Genomic DNA, 19,933 nt, shown 5'->3' on the forward strand with positions numbered 1-19,933 from the left:
ATTTAGTTGTTTTTCTGGGGTTTTATCTTGTTCCTTCATCTGGTACATAGCCCTCTGCCTTTTCACCTTGTCTATCTTTCTGTGAATATTGTTTTTGTTCCACAGGCTGCAGGATTGTTGTTCTTCTTGCTTCTGCTGTCTGCCCTCTGGTGGATGAGGCTATCTAAGAGGTTTGTGCCAGTTTCCTGATGGGAGGGACTGGTGGTGGGTAGAGCTGGCTGTTGCCCTGGTGGGCAGAGCTCAGTAAAACTTTAATCCACCTGTCTGCTGATGGGTGGGGTTGGGTTCCCTCCCTGTTGGTTGTTTGGCCTGAGGCGACCCAACACTGGAACCTTCCCGGGCTCTTTGGTGGGGCTAATGGTGGACTGTGGTAGGGCTCACACCAAGGAGTACTTCCCAGAACTTCTGCTGCCAGTGTCCTTGTCCCCCTAGTAAGCCACATCCACCCCCGCCTCTGCAGGAGACCCTCCAACACTAGCAGGTAGGTCTGGTTCAGTCTCCTATGAGGTCACTGCTCCTTCCCCTGGGTCCTGATGCGCACACTACTTTGTGTGTGCCCTCCAAGTGTGGAGTCTCTATTTCCCCCAGTCCTGTCAAAGTCCTGCAATCAAATCCCGCTAGACTTCAAAGTCTGATTCTCTAGGAATTCCTCCTCCTGTTGCCGGACCCCCATGTTGGGAAGTCTGACGTGGGGTCAGAACCTTCACTCCAGTGGGTGGACTTCTGCAGTATAAGTGTTCTTCAGTTTGTGAGTCACCCACCCAGCAGTTATGGGATTTGATTTTATTGCGATTGTGCCCCTCCTAGCATCTCATTATGGCTTCTCCTTTGTCTTTGGATGTGGGGTATCTTTTTTGGTTAGTTCCAGTGTCTTCCTGTCGATGATTGTCCAGCAGTTAGTTGTGACTCCAGTGCTCTCGCAAGAGGGTGTCCAAAGCCCTTTACATAAACCATCTCATTTAATCCTTACCTGATAATAACATATTATTAAACATATTTTACAGCTGATATTTATAAAGCATGATACATTTTTATTAACATCTGTTACTTATTTCTCAAAATCATACTATGGTACAGGTTCAATCACTTCATGAGGAATCAGAGAGCCATTTAGCCAGGTTCATTTACCCACAATTGCTGCTCTCCAAAAGAAGGACTTTGCTCCAACATTTCACATTGTTATTGTCAACAAAGAAAAAATGATCTGAAAGCGGAAACCCTGGTGACCAAACAGGTCCTTGTACTTACTCACCACTTTGAATTTAGTGGTAATTCAATTTCTGGTTCTAATTCCCACAAGACTTACATTTTATTTTATTTTTTTGAATCTGAAGACTATATGATAATATTATAAAATTCATTAGTAAATAAGCAGAAAAGTACATATTTTCATGCTCTGATTCTAATGATCTCCAGGGAAATATACTAATTAAGGGCAGAGCAGCATGGGGATCGAGGGCCTGGGCCAGAGTCAGAATCCCAGTCCTCCTGCTTTCCCCATGTGACTTTGGGAGTAAGTTGTTTTACTGAACATCAGTTTTAATAGTATCTATATCATAGGACTCCTGTAAGGAATAAGGGATTAATCCATCCAAAGAACTTGGAATGGTGCTTAACCCAAGTGGGTCCTCAGTAATTCTTCATGAGCATTGCGCAAGCAGGCAGACATGCCAATACATGTGCCCAGCTTCTGGTCTCAAAAATATTGGGTTGGCCCAAGAGTTCATTTGGGTTTTTCTGTAAGATGTTATGGAACTTTCCAAACATTCTGGCCAACCCAATATTAGCAGGAATGATTGACTTATGAAACAACTTTTTTCTTTTAAACAATGTGATTAAATTTCAGTGCTTCAAAAGATACCATAAAGAAAATAAGGGCTTCCCTGGTGGTGCAGTGGTTAAGAATCTGCCTGCCAATGCAGGGGACCAGGGTTTGAGCCCTGGTCTGGGAAGATCCCACATGCCGCGGAGCAACTAAGCCCGTGCGCTACAGCTACGGAGCCCGCGCACCACAACTACTGAAGCCCATGTGCCTAGAGCCCGTGCTCCACAACAAGAGAAGCCACTGCAATGAGAAGCCTGTGCACCACAACGAAGATTTACCCCCGCTCGCCACAACTAGAGAAAGCCCACGGGCAGCAACAAAGACTCAACACAGCCAAAAATAAATAAGTAAATAATTAATTAATTTTTTTTAAAAAGGTAATAAAAAGATAATCCACAGACTGGGGAAAAATATTTCAAATTATATATCTGATGAATAATTTGTATTTGGAATATATAAAGAATCCTTGCAGTTCTATAAGACAAAGTCAAGATAAATAACTCAAGACAAGTAACTCAAAAAATGAGCAAACGATATAAACAGCCATTTTACCAAGAATGCCTAAGAAGAACATTAAAATCATGTTCAACAACATTAGTCATTAGGGAAATGCATATTTAAAACACAATGAGAGACCACTTCACACCCACTAGGATGGTTATACTGAAAAGACAAACAATAGCAAATTTCGAGGATACAAAGAAACTGGAACCCTCCTGCCTTGCTTGTGGGAATGTAAAATGATACAGCCACTGTGCAAAATAGTTTGACAGTTTCTTACAAAGATAAATATAAATTTACCATACAACTCAGCACTTCCACTCCTAGGTATCCACCCAAAGACTTTATGTGAATATTCATAGCAGCATTTTCACAATAGCCCCAAAGTGAAATCAAATGTCCATCATCTGGTGAATTTATAAACAAAATGTGGTGTATTTATACAATGGGACACTCTACAACAATAAAAAGGAATAGATTACTGATACTTACTAGAGTATGAGTGAACATGCAAAAAATGCTAAGTGAAAGAAGACAGATGCAAAAGGCTTCATATTGTATGGTTTCATGTATATGAAATGCAGGGCGGAAAAAAAGTCAAATCTATGGAGACAGGAAGAGATCAATCTAGGCCTGGGTACAGGAGCAGAAATTGACAGATGAGACAAAGGAACTTTATGGGGTGATAGAAATGTTCTAAACTGGGTGATGGTGAGAGTTGTACAACTCTATAATCTACTAAAATCATTGAACTACACACTTAACAATGGGTGAATTTTGCAGAATGTAAAAAAAAAAAATCTGTAAGAAATGTGGTAAGTGCAAAGTTATACAAGGATATTATGAAAACACTGAGGCATATCATCTCACTGTATCCGGTTTCTGCACAAGATGGTGCCTGAAGTGACTATGAGTGAACAAAAATCAACAGCTGAATTGGAAGAAGGAAATCTAGGCAAGGAGGCAGGCTGAGCCACGGCACGAGGGTGAGAAATGGACATGCTGAGACACAAAGAGGAGGCTGGAGGAATCGCCAAGACATTGTGTGAACGCTGCCTATTGGGACTTTGCATCAGTTTGTTAGGTGAATGGAGGGATGAGGAAGAGTTATTTTTCTCTCTCTTATATTCCATTTTGAAAGTAGATATATTAATAATGGGACAAAAAAAAGAAGACGGCTTTCAGATGGCCCCATGTTGGAAAGTTTAGTACCACCCAGCTTAGGGTACTGAGGACTCACAGGCATGCTGTTTGTAGCCGTGACACTTGTGGAATCCTAATCACAAATTAATAAAGAGCCAAGGCCCTATCTTTGGCTTTTATGACTTTATTTTCTGTGTTGCAAGAATAACCCAATCAAAATGGCCTTATTTATATACTAAAGAGTGAGAAATGACTACCAACTTGTTGACAGTATAGGAATTTTTTTCTTGTTTTTTAATAGGAGTTTGGAATCTCTCAAGGAATACATTAATGGTCTTTCGAATAATACTTTCTTGATGCATATATTACCTGAAATAATAATTCAAAAATATTTAGAGATATGTCAAAAAGAACTTTCTATGGAGAAGCCTAGAGCACATTTTCCTTGGATCTAACCTGCCCTGCAACGTTTTGATCATTATTATTTCACCAAAAACCTCATGAGAACTGGCACACCACCAAGAACCTTGGAGAATATTTGTTTTTACTTTTGTTGCTAACTGTGTGTCTAGTTCACTAGAATATACCTGTCAAACAAATACGGTCCACTCGATGCAGTGGGTTTGTATTAGAAACGTGCTTCAATTAGAATGTATCCTGCCTTCTTTTTAATAAGATATAAGCATTTTGAAAAGGTATAAGACAACTGAAAAATTTATTTCAATAATACAGTAAACAAGTCTCAGGCATCTTGTGTGTCACTTCTCAAGCCTTAGATTAGGCTCCAGTATGGTAAATTAAAAAGATCTATAAGACATGGTCAGTCTATTTCCCTTCTGGAGTTTGGATAAAGAGGAGGGGGTCAGGGGATAGGCAGACTGACACTAAACTATGGCAACATGTGATAAGACACTCAGTGCTTTAGACACATTTTAGAATATCACGGATTACATGGACTAATTTTGCTTAGAGAGGTCAAAGAAAGTATCTAGAAATAGATGCTATCTGAGATGGGCCTTGAGGAATTAAGTCCCTAGGAGTGGGGAATACAAATGAACACACATGCCTGCAATCATTTCTATATTTGGCAGAAAACTCAGGCTCAAGAAGCCACAGGGGTATCCTTTCCCTCAAAATGCTTTTGAAGACCCTCCGTGCTGTAGAAGACGCTGCCAGTCCCACCCTTCCCCTTGGCGCTCAGCAAACCCTCTGCTTCTTGCTGCACCCGCTGGACTCTTGTCTGAAGGCTTTCTCTAGGCTCAGGAGCACCTTAGGCCTGCAAGCAGAACAGGCTGGAATGCTGGGTCTTAGCCCAGCAAAAGCCCTCAACCCTGAGCTGCATTCCACTTGGCCTCCAGAGGTCCCTGGGGAACCGAGGCTGCCTTACCCACAGCACCTGCCCGTTAATGGAGTCTATACGTTAACTCCTTCCTCCTGCTGTCTCACTTCCCCACCCTCCCACCAGTACTTCCTTTCATCACCACCTATGCGTTACCCGTCACTGCGTAACAACTACCCTAAAATACAGTGGCTTGAAATCACACCCATTTTATTTCGCTCACAATTTTGTAAATCAAGAATTCAAGCAGACCCCGTTGGGTGATTCTTCTGTTCGGCACTGACTGAGGCCAGGCGGTAGTATAATCAATTGGTGGACTGCCTGCTCTATAGGGTACAGGACTGTTCCACTTTCATGCTAGATGACTTAGCAAGAATGGCTAAAAGCCTGCACTCAGCTGGGACCATCAACCAAAATGTCTAATTTTGGCCTCTCCAGCACGGTGGTCTCAGGGTAGTCTGGCTTCTTACCTGTCATTGTAGGACCTCCAGAGGGAGTGCTCTGAATGTTAGCTAGTGGAAACTGCCATTCTCTTAAGGCCCAGAAATTGCACGGTTACATCTGCAGTACTGATTTGACACAGAAAACACCCTGACAAAGAAAACACTATAGACCCCACCTAGGAATGACAGGAGTAGCAAAGAGTTAAGATCACCTCTAGAGCAATCAACCTAAAACACGGGTTTCAGATTAAGCACCACACCTCAGGGGTCACAATTCACCTAGCTGTTAGAAAAGCATGTGGGGAGGCATGGAGACGGAAATTTCAGCCCTTCCTCAGGAGTCCAGCTCAGTGGTGGACACCCTGCTCCTACATAATCCCACCCAACTCTCTGGAGAAGAGCAAGCACATCTGTTTCCTAGTACACCCATGTGCACATTAGTGCTTCCCCAGCCACGGGCCGGGCATGTCCTGAGCTCACTTCTCTCATTAGCCTACTGGTGGCTCTGAGAAACTCAAATCCCACTCCTATCGCAACTCTAAAGCTGACATTCTCACCTCATTTGAGGAGGCCCTTTACTACTGCTTGTGATTGCTCTTGATGTGGGTGATCTGGGGTGTGTGGAAGTGGACAGAGGGCAGGCACCCGTGTTCACAGCTCGTCTAGGCAGAGCTCAGCTGAGTCTGGTTGTTGAGGATGGGTAATAATGTTTTAACTTAATTTTTCTTCTTTTCTTTTTCTCTACTTCCTGTGTTTTTATGTGAACAAAGAGTGATTTCCCACAAAGGGATCTAATGGCTGGCAAAGATTGACATGCTATATCATTGTAGGGGTATTGTATATATCACCTGAGCAAAAATTGTCAGTAGTTTCAAGCTAGATTCTTTTTTTTTTTCCTACATAACATTTTATTTTATTTATTTATTTTTAACATCCTTATTGGAGTATAATTGCTTTACGATGGTGTGTTAGTTTCTGTTTTATAACAAAGTGGATCACCTATACGTATACATATATCCCCATATCTCCTCCCTCTTGTGTCTCCCTCCCACCCTCCCTATCCCACCCCTCTAGGTGGCCACAAAGCACCGAGCTGATCTCCCTGTGCTATGCGGCTGATTCCCACTAGCTATCTATTTTACATTTGGGAGTATATATAAGTCCATGCCACTCTCTCACTTCGTCCCAGCTTACCCTTCCCCCTCCCCATGTCCTCAAGTCCATTCTCTATGTCTGCGTCTTTATTCCTGTCCTGCCCCTAGGTTCTTCAGAACCATTTTTTTTTTAGCTTCCATATATATATGTTAGCATATGGTATTTGTTTTTCTCTTTCTGACTTACTGCACTCTGTATGACAGTCTCTAGGTCCATCCACCTCACTACAAATAACTCAATTTCATTTCTTTTTATGGCTGAGTAATATTCCATTGTATATATGCACCACATCTTCTTTATCCATTCATCTGTCGATTGACACTTAGGTTGCTTCCGTGTCCTGGCTATTGTAAATAGAGCTGCAGTGAACACTGTGGTACATGACTCTTTTTGAATTATGGTTTTCTCAGGGTATATGCCCAGTAGTGGGATTGCTGGGTCGTATGGTTGTTCTATTTTTAGTTGTTTAAGGAACCTCCATAGTGTTCTCCATAGTGGCTGTATCAATTTAGATTCCCACCAACAGTGCAAGAGGGTTCCCTTTTCTCCACACCCTCTCCAGCATTTATTGTTTGTAGATTTTTTGATGATGGCCATTCTGACTGGTGTGAGGTGATATCTCATTGTCGTTTTGATTTGCATTTCTCTAATGATTAGTGATGTTGAGCATCCTTTCATGTGTTTGTTGGCAATCTGTATGTCTTCTTTGTAGAAATGTCTGTTTAGGTCTTCTGCCCATTTTTGGATTGGGTTGTTTGTTTTTTTGATATTGAGCTGCATGAGCTGCTTATATATTTTGGAGATTAATCCTTTGTCAGTTGCTTTGTTGGCAAATATTTTCTCCCATTCTGAGGGTTGTCTTTTCGTCTTGTTTATGGTTTCCTTTGCTTTGCAAAAGCTTTGAAGTTTCATTAGGTCCCATTTGTTTATTTTTGTTTTTATTTCCATTTCTCCAGGAGGTGGGTCAAAAAGGATCTTGCTGTGATTTATTTCATAGAGTGTTCTGCCTATGTTTTCCTCTAAGAGTTTTAGAGTATCTGGCCTTACATTTAGGTCTTTAATCCATTTTGAGTTTATTTTTGTGTATGCTTTTAGGGAGTGTTCTAATTTCATTCTTTTACATGTAGCTGTCCAGTTTTCCCAGCACCACTTATTGAAGAGGCTGTCTTTTCTCCATTGCATATTCTTGCCTCCTTTATCAAAGATAAGGTGACCATATGTGCGTGGGTTTATCTTTGGGCTTTCTATCCTGTTCCATTGATCTATATTTCTGTTTTTGTGCCAGTACCATACTGTCCTGATTACTGTTCAAGCTAGATTCTTGAAGACGTAGAAATTCTGTATTCTGTTTCCAAGTTATTTGCTAAATGAGCGACCTTTGAAAGAAATAAGCCTTACATGATTTAGTTTCTCCTAACTGACACACTGCAATAATAATCTTTCTCTGACCCACTTCACAGGGTGTGAAAGCATTAAATAGAGGAAGAGACGTAGAAGTGATATGAAAACCAGAATAAACCAAAATCTTGGTTAAATGTCTCAATTCCTTGATAGCAAAGATTGTTACTATGCATGGGTCATACTAAACATGTAATAGTTATTGAAATGAATAAAAGCATTATCGTTAATTCTGCAAAAACTTAATAGTAGTTTGTAAATTATACAGAAAAGATGCTTTGATCCCACAGAATAAGAACCAGCAAATAATTAGAACCAGTCAGTAATTAACCTCTAGCAACAAGTATTATGAATTGTCCCAAACCCACAAGCTCAAGGAAACTGCAACTTTTGCAACTTTGAAAAATACAAAGAATCCTGGCCTAGTGCAACTCTAAGAAGAAAACTTTTGGTTGCATTGGAAAGAGAAAATAGTGAGGAGACAGAATTTTTCTATGAACCAGATGGATTATTTTTTAGCTCTTAGGAAATATTGTAACCAGCCACCTTAAAAGCCTCCAGCTGAGATGTTTAAAGGTGAGCAGTTCCAGCCTTCAACCAGGCAGTCTGGGGGAGGGGTGAGTCACTGTGCAAAAGAACAGGGAGTCACGTGGTCCAACTGTAAAATAGAAAAATTGCATGTAATTATTTTACGAGCAGAGTGCGATGATGTGAAAGGAAGAACTAATGATGGTGCTCTCAGCTTGTTAGAGGCTTTTCCTTCTGGGGAGCTCAAGGTTACAAGAAGTATTGCTCACTGGAATTTTTTTCTTCCTTTTCCCTGAATACACAATGTTACAATAAACCCTGCACCGAGGGGGTTAATGCTGCAAAGGATGTTTTTAAATAATTTCTGTGACTAAAGCCAGAGATACAAGCCTGGCAATAATTCTCCCTGACTTCAAGCATCCTGTATTGATTGATTAATTATTCCACCAATGAACTAACAGGTATTGACCTTATCTGGTTGAGTAGCATTTAGCCAAAAGTCAGTAATCTAAATCGATCACTTAATGGAACATCAAAGCTCAGCATTCTGACAGGTTTATGTCATTCAGCAAAAATCTGTCTATGTTTTGCTGATACCTTGACCTTTTGTATCAAGCAGTCTTTACAGAAAACGAAAAGCAATGAGAAAATTAAATCTTGGAAATAATGCTTTGTTATGTAAAAGGAAGTTCTTCTTGGACTATTACAAATAGCTTCTGCTAAGATTCCATTGAGGGGTTTCTTTGCAAACTGAAAACAAGTTTTCTGCATGCTTGCAATTCATGATATTCTGCTGAAGCAAGAAATTATCAAAACAATGAATACTGGACTAATTAACACTGCAGCAGAGCTTCACAGAGATAACACTGAACAAATTGGATTCTCTAGGGAGGGGTCCATATAAGGAGGACTTGGGCCAATGATTCAGAATGGGCAGGACTAGCTGCTGTCTTTGCCCATTCTAAGTTCCAGAATCCTGATTCAAATATTCAGACAAATCCACTGATCTAATCCAATATCTATCTACCTCAAAAACTGGAAGAGTTTTTCACAACAGAAGGCTCAGTTGACAATACCTAAGCCCACCTTTACAGTGATCATTATATACTTTGGTATCAGATTTATGAACAGTGAATATGAAAAATACACAGTAGTTTCTTACTATCTATCTCCTCCTCATTAAGAAATTGGTGATGAAACCCTTAACAAACATGGCTCAAGCAATGGTCTCTAGAGTAGTCCCTCCAGAATACTCTTCTGTGGCTCCAGTACTACTGTTGTCCCATGAGGTCTGGCTGCATAAGGACGCTCACTTCTTACTTGAGAACTCTTATTTTTACGTTTTAATTATTTCTCATGCACTTGACTCAAGTACAGTTACCGAGGACAAAGGCTTGCCTTCTAGGAAGATTCTGCTACCTTCCATCATGTGAAGATGGTGGTTCTACCCATGCAGTGCTGTATCACAGTGCAATATGCTCTCTCTCTGCATCTCTGCTCCTAAAGGCTGCTTTTGGTCTGGAGGATGCACCTTCTAATACGCTAGAGTGCTAAGTGGTAAGCCTATTCAGTTTAAAGCTCTTTTCGTTTGAAGCAGCTATTTCTGCTTGGAGCCTTACTTAAAATGCTTCTAACAATTGCCAAGCACCATTTCAGTTCATCACATGCAGTGCTCTCCATTTGAAGACAAGCCATGAGCTGTGTCTCCCTTACATTTTGATAAGCTTGTACACTCCATGTCACTCTACAATCTAGGTCTATGTTTATGACTTGTTTATTAATTAAAACTAAAATTTATCTTTACCAACAATGCTTTCCAGTAAATGTTGCGTATTTTCCACAACTAATCTAATAATCACTGTTTAGAATAAAAAGTGGTAAACAGATTTCAGCCTGGATTCTACTCCTTCTATGCTTATTAATTATTTCTGTGGCTCTGGGTAAAGTCACCTGTCATCAGCTTCCTTACCTGCAAAATATGGGTGTTGGCCTAGGAGAAACTTAAGATCAACTCTATCACTTACATTCTGTTATGCTCTACTGAGTATTTATCAATCAGTTATTTCAGAATATGTTGATAGGAAAGCTCACACACACAAAAAATGATAACAATATGCTGTAGTAGCTTTTCCTCCAAGCTAAAATGAAATCAGAAAAGGCATGAAACAGGAAAAATACATTAACCTTAAATGACCACAGGGGGCGATTTGATTGATTAGTAGATAAAGTTCAATGCTTTTGAACTGAAAGTTGGTTTCATTAAGAACCTGACCTAACAGGCACAGCTCATATGGTATCACAGTCACCAAACAAAAAAATGCTGTGAAACATTTAGGATCTCTGAGGAAGGAAGGAGAACTCAGACTCTCATCTGGGCCTCCTGTGCTCTTGTGGTTCATTAACAATAATGAGAAAATCTTAAGAAAATCTTAAATGGATAGTTTTCACATTAGAATTATTTTCCCTTTAACTATAGAGTGATTAAATTCAATCTAGGTGACTAGAAAAGAATGTACATCTTTTATTATGATTCTGTAGAATGCATGATATATTTTGTCTAAAAATAGTCCTTACTTTTGGTCAGAACATACATATTAATACTGACTGTGACTGACATATTAGTCACTTGTTTAGATTTTGTGTTCATTTTGTATAAACTGTAGAATTTTGTCTCCTTATATGTTGTGCTCCATGATATAAACTAGTCAACTGAATTTACATTAATGCTTATTTATCTTCATAATATGCACATAGATCCTATATACTAAGTAGAAGATACATCGTCCTTCTGGAGAAATAAAAATAAGATTTACTTTTCCAAAAGCACTAACCTTTGGATATCATAATTTGAAGAAGGTTACACATATCTTCTTGGTAGAAAAAGTTAGCAGAATAAACAGCCATACAACTGGACAGAACTTATTCCAGGCAGCTTGGGAAACAAGTGTATAAAACATTGGTGAGTATAACTAAATTAGGCAAACTAATACCAACTGTTAAATTTCTACAAGTCCAAGTCATTGAGAGAATACCAACTGTTAAATTTCTACAAGTCCAAGTCATGGAGAGAATCTAGATATATGAAGTCCAATGATTAAAATACAGATTCTGATTCATATAAGAGGCATTACTCACTCTACTGCAGTTCAGGGTTCCCAAATGTTTTGGCCTCAGGACACTTTTATACTCTTAATAACTATTGAGGACCTCAAAGAGCTTTGGTTTATGTGGGTTCTACCAACTGATATTTAACCACATTAAAAATTAATTTATTTTTAAAAGACAATAACAAACATTTTACATGTAAAACAAATAACAGTTTTAAGAAAAATAGCTACACTTTTCAAAAAAAATTAATGGAAAGAATGACATTGTTTTCCTTTTTTTTTTTCAAATTTAACATGCGTCTTATATGAAGGTAGCTAGACTCTCACATCTGCACTTATATTTAATCTGTTGCAATATGTTATTTTGGTTGAAGTAATAAAGAAAATCAGACCTCACACAGATCTGTTGTTGAAAAAATATTTTAATAAATTTTCATATAATTGTGGATTATTCTTTTTGCTACTACAACAAAACTAAGTGGTAGTTTCCTAAAAATCAGTTGCAATGCAGAATATATAACCATAACAAGGAATTTTTGCTTCTTAATTCATTAAAATTCTTTATTCTATCTTTTGTATGCAATTTTTTATTATGTATGGCATTTTGTATGGAATTTTCACCCATACGTGATTTTTAATAGACTTTATTTTTTGGGAGAGTTTTAGGTTCACAGCAGAATTGAGCAGAAAGTACAGAGAGTCCCTATATACATCCTGCTCCACATGCATACCTTCCCCCCACAATCAACATCCTGCACCAGAACGGTACATTTGTTACAATCGATGAACCTACATTGACACGTCATTATCACCCAAAGTCCATTGTTTACATTAGGGTTCATTCTTGGTGTTGTACATTGTATGGATTTTGACAAATGTATAATGACATGTAGCTATTATTATAGTGTCATACAGAATAATTTTACTCTCCTAAAAGTTCTCTGTGCTTCACCTATTTATCTCTACCTCCCTCCAACCCCTGACAAACACTGATCTTTTTACTGTCTCCATAGTTTTATCTTTTCCAGAATGTCATAAAATTGGAATTACATAGTATGTAGCTTTTTCAGGTTCGCTTCTTTCATTTAGTAATATGCATTTAGGATTCCTTCATGTCTTTTCATGGCTTCATAGGTCATTTCTTTCTAGTGATGAATAATATTCCATCATCTAGATGTACCACAGTTTATCCATTCAGCTACTGAAGGACATCTTGGTTGCTTTCGTATTTTGACAATTGAATAAAGCTTATATAAACGTGCATGTGCAGGTTTTTGTGTGGATATAAGTTTTCAACTCCTTTGGGTAAATACTAAAAAGCACGACTGCTGGATCATATGGTAAGAGTATGTCTAGTTTTGTAAAAACTCTGCCAACCTGTCTTCCAAACTGGCTGCACCATTTTGCATTTCCACAGCAATGAATGAGAGTTCCTGTTGCTCCCCATCCTCACCAGAATCTGGTGCTGTCAGTATTTTGGATTTTCACCATTCTAATAGGTGTGTAGTAGTATCTTATTGTTTTAATTTGCAATTCCCCAATGACATATGATTTTCAGCATCTTTCTATATGCTCACATTTTATTACTGGCTAAATATACTTCCAGTTGTTTTTTTTTTTTTTTTTTTGACAGGATCATTTCATTCACTTTTCAGAAAGTATGTCTCAAATACCAAAATCTGAATAACTATAAGTTTGTCATCCATTCTTTAAAGAAAAAAATGGTGCTTTGGGGGGAAAAATGGCATCTAATTAAGCTCCTTTCTATTTTCAAATAACTGCACAAATGTTTTTCTTTGAGACAGCCATCATACTTCCATATCACTACAAATGATACCTTCTTCTCATTTTATCGCACACAATATTAAGAAGATATATACTCAATGGTCAAGATTCAATAAAATTAACTTTTATGCTTCATCATTTGTAAGTTGAATTAGCTTTTTTTAAAGTGTGAGTGCATGGCAGTGAAAAATACACGGACTATAGTATAATTTCATGTAAGTGGTTTGATTTTGTGCTAAGGGGCCATCAGTTTTACCCACCCTCAATCTTGCACCATGCCACAGTGAAAGGCAAATAATGACTTAGTATTACTACATAAACAGTTTTGAACTGTGGACTCCTTAGGAGGGTCTTAAGGATCCCCAGGGTTTCATGAACCAGCCTTTAAAATCTGTGGCGGCTGTGCAGTTTTACCTACCAGTTACAGAAGTCTTGAGGAATTGTTGAAACTTGTACACCCCCATTCTAGACAAAGGTACACATGCAAAAAAGCTTTACATGTGGTTTTAGGGGTTCATAGACAACCAAGAGGCCACCCCTGGATAACCAGACAATAGGTGATGAACTCTACTTAAGAGCCATGGGCTTTATGAGTTGCCCATGTAGAATATTCTACCACAAAATTCTGAGAAGCCTTAATGTTTAAGTGTCTATTTTCAAATAAAAATAAATCATGTTTGCTATACACAATGTCATAAATAATTAAGAATAGAGTCACTTAAATAATAACAATGATGTTTCTATAACCAAGGTTTAGAAATGTGATTTCTGAGAATCCCTAGCTCTGTCCCTTTAATTTCTTCCCTATTAAGGAAACTAAAATAAATTATCTATAAAGATTGTTTAAATTTTGATGTAGTTGACCTTAAACAAACTGGTTAGATGTTTACTTTCTGATTATTTCAGTTTTGTTTTGTTTTTCCCACCATTTGAACCTCTTGTTGCCAATGAACTCAAGAGAGTATCCCCTTTAATAGCCAGCCTCAAGTCAGTTTCAAAGGTATTCACAGAAGAGTAGCCACGCTGATGCTATACCCCCGGACCAGTGATATAGTAGACCATTACTGGTATCTGCAATTTTTAAAAACTATCAGTTTGGCACTATTTTACTCATACAAATAGAAACATACACCTTAATAGAAGCATTTTCTGGGAAAAGAGAAAGTAGCCTTTTAGTACCTCATTGCCAGTAAGCTGGGCTTTATGTACAGTAGTTACTTTACACGGATAATAAACCTAACAAAAAACAGTTACTTCTGGCAGCTAATTTACCTTTACAGTTTACAGAGGTGTCTTCTTCATAATGGTACCTTCTGATTCTACTTTCCCTGAGTTCAGCAATCAGTGTATATTACTGCCGGTTTCCACAGAAATGAGACAACGGTTTTTAAATCTTCATTCATGGACTAGTTTTACAAATAATGTGGAGTTTGGAATGACTTCTTACTAAAGACATCATGATTGAAACAGATGCCAAAAATTGTAACCCTTCGAATGATGTTTAAAGTTTTTTTGTGTAGTTTTTGCTAACAATAGACCCACATATTTAAACACAATGATCTATAGATCCAACACTACGGGAATTAAGTGACCCTCCCCTAAAGGGATTTTGAATGAATTGTATAATATGGAAGCAGCTGTTGAGCAGTCGTGAAATTTGAGTTGTTAGTACACATTGGCTACAATTTGTCAGGAGCTTATTGTTCTTATCAATATTAAGGAATATCCAGATTTTCCTTAAAAAAAATTTTTTTGACATTTAGAAAAACTTTCTACACCCCTCCAAAAATTGAGAAAGAAATGCTAATCAGGTTAAGTTAATATTGTTAATTACTCGCATTCATGTTCTTAAGTAGTGATGCCAATTGTTGGTCCTTGATAAGTAATTGCTTATTATGCTGTCTTTGAACTTTCTGTATTTGTAATATAAATTTAATGTGTGTACCTTTTTTAGTAGTCATTTTCTTTATGCATGCTATTGTAGATAATGCATTTGTAATCCATTTATAGTACTTATCAATTAATTTAGTAATTAAAATACAATTACTAAAAGCAACACAAATCAGAGTTCCATCAATTAGTGTGGCTCATTAAAGCTGGGATCTTTTTCCAGCTCTGTAACTTCCCTCAAACCATTTGCCAGGTTCTAATTTTGTTTTGTTAGCATTGTGGAGATTACAGCTATAATGTTAGGTTTCCTATCATCTCTCCCATTAATAAGATACAAAGCACTAAACTTCATCTCAAACTGTCCAGGGGAATATGAGATAAAGTATTATCTGGTCTTAAAGAGCACTAGAAAGGTGAAAGAGTACTAGGTTTCTGAGTCTTTGAACTCCATATACATTTTGACTTGAGTTAACAATCAAGCTTCATATTCCTCCTTTTTTCTTAAGCACATTGTGTTACCTTTCCCATTTCTGAACCAAATCTGCTGGGGGTCCTCTAATACGGTGGCACCTCACACTTCGTTGCAGGATATAACTTACAGTCATCATCAAGGGTGCTTTATCTGTGACACTAAAGTTAATCCAAACCTCACTTACCCTCAGAGCAGACTATGCCTCCATTTGCAGGTTTGGTCTTAAGCAGAGTGTTTGCATGACTGCTATGTGCCTCGGTGGGGTACTTGTCCCACATTTGTTGATGTCAGAGGTTTGCCATAGCTGGAGCTCACTTTTATCTAGCATTTCAAAGGCAAGTTAAAAAAACCCAGCAGGGCCCAGCTGAAATATTTTCTCTCAATACAGCCAAGCTGCAGGCATAAAACACAATAGCAAAATATACAATGGAACAAAGTAAAAGGCCTTTATAACAGATCTTTGTCATGCCACAGTGCGTACTTCATAACATCAGCTACTGTTTTTCTCAATTGACATCATATAGGTCTCAGTTAATGAAAAGAGACATGGAGCATATTGCATCAAATAGATGCTGGATAGGAAACAGAAAATGGACCATGAATCCAGGCCCCCTAGCTAAAGCAGTCAAACCTCCGAATAGCAAAAGGACTAATGTGTTTTAGCTGTTCTCCCTTCCAGCCATAAACTCAAGAGCAACATTGAAAGTATTTTTTTTTTTCTGGGTTGCTCGCCAACCCCCCAGCCACCCCACCTCACCGTGAAAGCCAGTCAGCAAGGATGAAAAACATTTCCTTTTAAATGAATCATGGCAATCCAATAAAGATGCAACATGCAGATTACGTTCAAATCAATGACAGAACCATAGCCAGTATCAGCAGGCCTCAAGGAACAAAAATTGCTCACAGTCAGGGGGTGTCTGTCCAATAATGAGCTGTGGGGTTAAACACAGAGCACATGCTATGCTCTGGGCACAATCCCTTGAGCTTCTACTGTTCTGGCTTCTTTAAGCAACACTGGACTGTTGTAGTATTGTCCTCCTTTGTACCTCCCCAGATGGGCCATGATGGCTTAGCTTAGCTTTCCAAAGAGGGCCTTCAGTGACACAGTTACATCCGGGAAATGCTAATATCTAGAAATAAATGTTCACATAAATAGGGGACAGGATGGATTTAAGAGAGTCAGTTACTATGCATGATTATTCAAGAATCCTGAAAAACGAATACAAAGAAGATTCTTAAGTGTTCAGTGAACTTGCCAACAACTGCCTGTCAACTGTTTTTTGATTGCTGGAGATTCTTTTCTATTTGAAAAGCAAAGGGAGTAAACACATATTGCTATGTGTCTACCACACTTTCATTTTTTATAAGTATTTAATAACATCAACCAATTTGCAGACCTCTCTAATCTCCTTATACCTCTCTTCCCTGATGCTACTGTTCTTTTCACATAACACTGGAAGTTCATTTTCACATTGGCACAAGGAAAGCATGATGACACTCGGTTCAATAGGCTAATATGAATGAAAAGAGAAAAAGATAATCAAGGATCAAACAGCAAAAACACAGAATATGTTTCAGAGACCCAGGTTTTCACTCCAGAGTAACACCAATGAGGTATAAGACTTCAGACAGGCCATTCACTCTCCCAGAGCTTTAGTTCCTTCATCAGCCACATTTTTCAGCTCTAAATTTTCATTTTCAGATCTAAGAGTGTGCTTCCAATTAAGAGAAAAGCAGGGGCTTCCCTGGTGGCGCAGTGGTTGAGAGTCTGCCTGCCAATGCAGGGGACACGGGTTCGAGCCCTGGTCTGGGAAGATCCCACATGCTGCGGAGCAACTAGGCCCGTGAGCCACAATTACTGAGCCTGCGCGTCTGGAGCCTGTGCTCCACAACAAGAGAGGCCGCGATAGTGAGAGGCCCGCGCACCGCGATGAAGAGCGGCCCCCGCTTGCCGCAACTAGAGAAAGCCCTCGCACAGAAACGAAGACCCAACATAGCAATCAATCAATCAATCAATCTTTTTTTAAAAAAAAAGATATCCCCACCCCTTAGGCCTCCTTCCATGGAATCCTAGAATTCCAGTTCTAGAAGACACTCAGCAATCACATCATTAACTCTTCTCCTTTAAAAAAAAAAAAAAAAAAAGAGAAAAGCAACACAGAGTCTTTCACATTTAATCAAAAGAAAGTTTATGGCCTTCAGTCTCTTTCAAGAGCATTTCATGTACTACATAGAGATTTGACAACAGTTGATCTACCATGGGCAATTTTTCTTCTTTCATATTAAAGAAACTATTAATATGTCACCTTATTTAATCCATTACCTGCTAATAGCCTCCTCTAGGATTAGCCCAAAGGTCTAAAATAATAACTAATAATCATCTGCTCATTAAAAAACTATCTCCTTCGAGGATGCTTCTACTTCCTCTAAATTCAACAGCCCATTGTATTTCACATTCATATTCCCAGGGTTTACTGAGCTCTGACATCAGTCGGAGCATATGGCACAGTTATCCTCTCTGGGGGGAGAGCATCAATTTATTCCAAACAGAAAGAACTTATCAGATCTAGACAGATTTCTAAAACACCTGTAAGATAATTTGGAATCACAGCAGTAATAAAATAACAAACAAATTTCCCTCTTCTGAAAATGATAAATTACTGTATTTCATTGAGCAGACTTCTCTTTATCTGATTTGTTTTAAAAATGATAAATATGTCTCCATAAATCTGAAGGCAACCCAGGAGTCACCATCTACCTAATTGAATCAGAGCTTATACGATTCAAAGAGATAAGAACACATTAAACAAATGAGGATATTCCACGTTGCAAAGGTGGATATAAAATTCACCTTTGAAGAATACAAGGTGAAACATAAATACTCAAAACAGATGAAATATCAGAACTGAAGTATAATTAGTGGGAGCTGCCTCCATTTTTGAATGGAGGCAGCTTGAAATCTCAATTTTACTTTTGCAAATATTCTGACCAGTTTTATTATGATTTCCTTGTACATTTACTCATTGATTACCCAGTTCCTTGCAGTTTATAATGAAATCTTTTGTCAATAAATTTTCCTTTCTGCTCATGACCTTAGTGTTTCCATTATCAATGATTAAATGTTCTGTGGTTTTGATTTTCATCTTTTCAGGAAAAAAATCCTCTTTCCGATACACATTTCTTTTGCAATTCTTGCTGTCAGCATTTAGCTTGCTTCCTGTCTCATTTTGCTCTCCTCTTGGGCTCTGCCTTCTTCCACCTTCTGGCTACCCTCTAATTGAGACCTCTGCTTCATTTCCTCTTAATTCTTTGTCACTATTTTTGATTTTCTACTTTCTCTTCAATTCTTCTCAAAGTAAGGCTCTAGCTCCTTCTCTGACCACTTCTGGGCAAATGTTTGGCTTTGGAACTCTGCTTCAGGGTCATTATTTCTGCCACACGGCAGGAGGATATCTGAAAACTCATGGTGACTTAAAGGAGAAGAGCTTGGTCTCCCTAGACAAGTAAAGAATGAGTTTCCCATTGATTTTTATCAACTACGACACTAATATCATTTAGAATCAGGAAACCTTGACACAGTCTCTCAAGATAGAAAAATAAAAACTGCCTTTGACATGAGAGTGGTAGGTAATTGTTTCATTTCATAACTGGAGACCTTTCAAAACACAGAAAAATTATTTCTTTTCTGATGGCTTAAGTGAATACTAGATGAAATCAGTGAATCCTTTTCAGTTTATAAACATATGCATATATCTCTTTATTTTAATGTAAGTAAGAGAAAGACAAGAAAAAATAATGGGGTGAAGAAGTGCATGTCTGGACAAACTAAGGCATATGGGATACTGGAAAGGGGAGTTAGCCAGAGAAGGCTTTTAAGATCACAATACTCCCTAGATCAAAATCTCCAAGGGCTTCCTATCATATTTTAAATAAAATACAAACTTCTTGTTATCATCTACAAGACCCTACCTTATTTGGTCCTTGACAATATCTCCAGCCTTACACTTCATCACTCTCTCCACCCCCTAACCCAAACCCTGCCCCCAAATGATCCACTGGAGCTTCATATGCATTCTCTCAGTTTCTGGAGCAAAACAAGCTCATTTCCACCTCAGTATGGTAGCACTTCTTGTTCCTCTTTCTGCAATACTCTACTTCCAAATCTACTCAAGGGTCACTCTCTCACTCCTGCTGGTATATGACCTCCCCAGAGACACCTTCCCCAATTTTTCTGTTAAGAAGAGATCACTTCTCCTTACCGTTATGCCCTAGACTCTTTTATGTTATATATTTTTTCTAAAACACTATGGTAAATAGTGCCTAGCACAAAATAATAAAAAAAGTATT

The 19,933-nt window shown here is 38.4% G+C and overlaps 1 long non-coding RNA gene across 5 annotated transcripts in view; it reads right to left on the reverse strand.

Moving 5' to 3' along the window:
- Nucleotides 1-19,933, reverse strand: part of LOC132362225 (uncharacterized) — a 745,765-nt gene that overhangs the window by 578,294 nt on the left and 147,538 nt on the right. Inside the window, exon 4 of one of the 5 annotated variants that reach the window (XR_009502306.1) lies at nucleotides 8,351-8,462. The exons of the other annotated variants lie outside the window; for them this stretch is intronic. This is a non-coding gene — a long non-coding RNA (uncharacterized LOC132362225). The remainder of the gene's footprint in view (nucleotides 1-8,350; nucleotides 8,463-19,933) is intronic. 5 annotated transcript variants of the gene reach the window in all.

Source organism: Balaenoptera ricei, chromosome 3 (assembly GCF_028023285.1).
Source record: "Balaenoptera ricei isolate mBalRic1 chromosome 3, mBalRic1.hap2, whole genome shotgun sequence".
NCBI classification, from domain to species: Eukaryota; Metazoa; Chordata; class Mammalia; order Artiodactyla; family Balaenopteridae; genus Balaenoptera; species Balaenoptera ricei.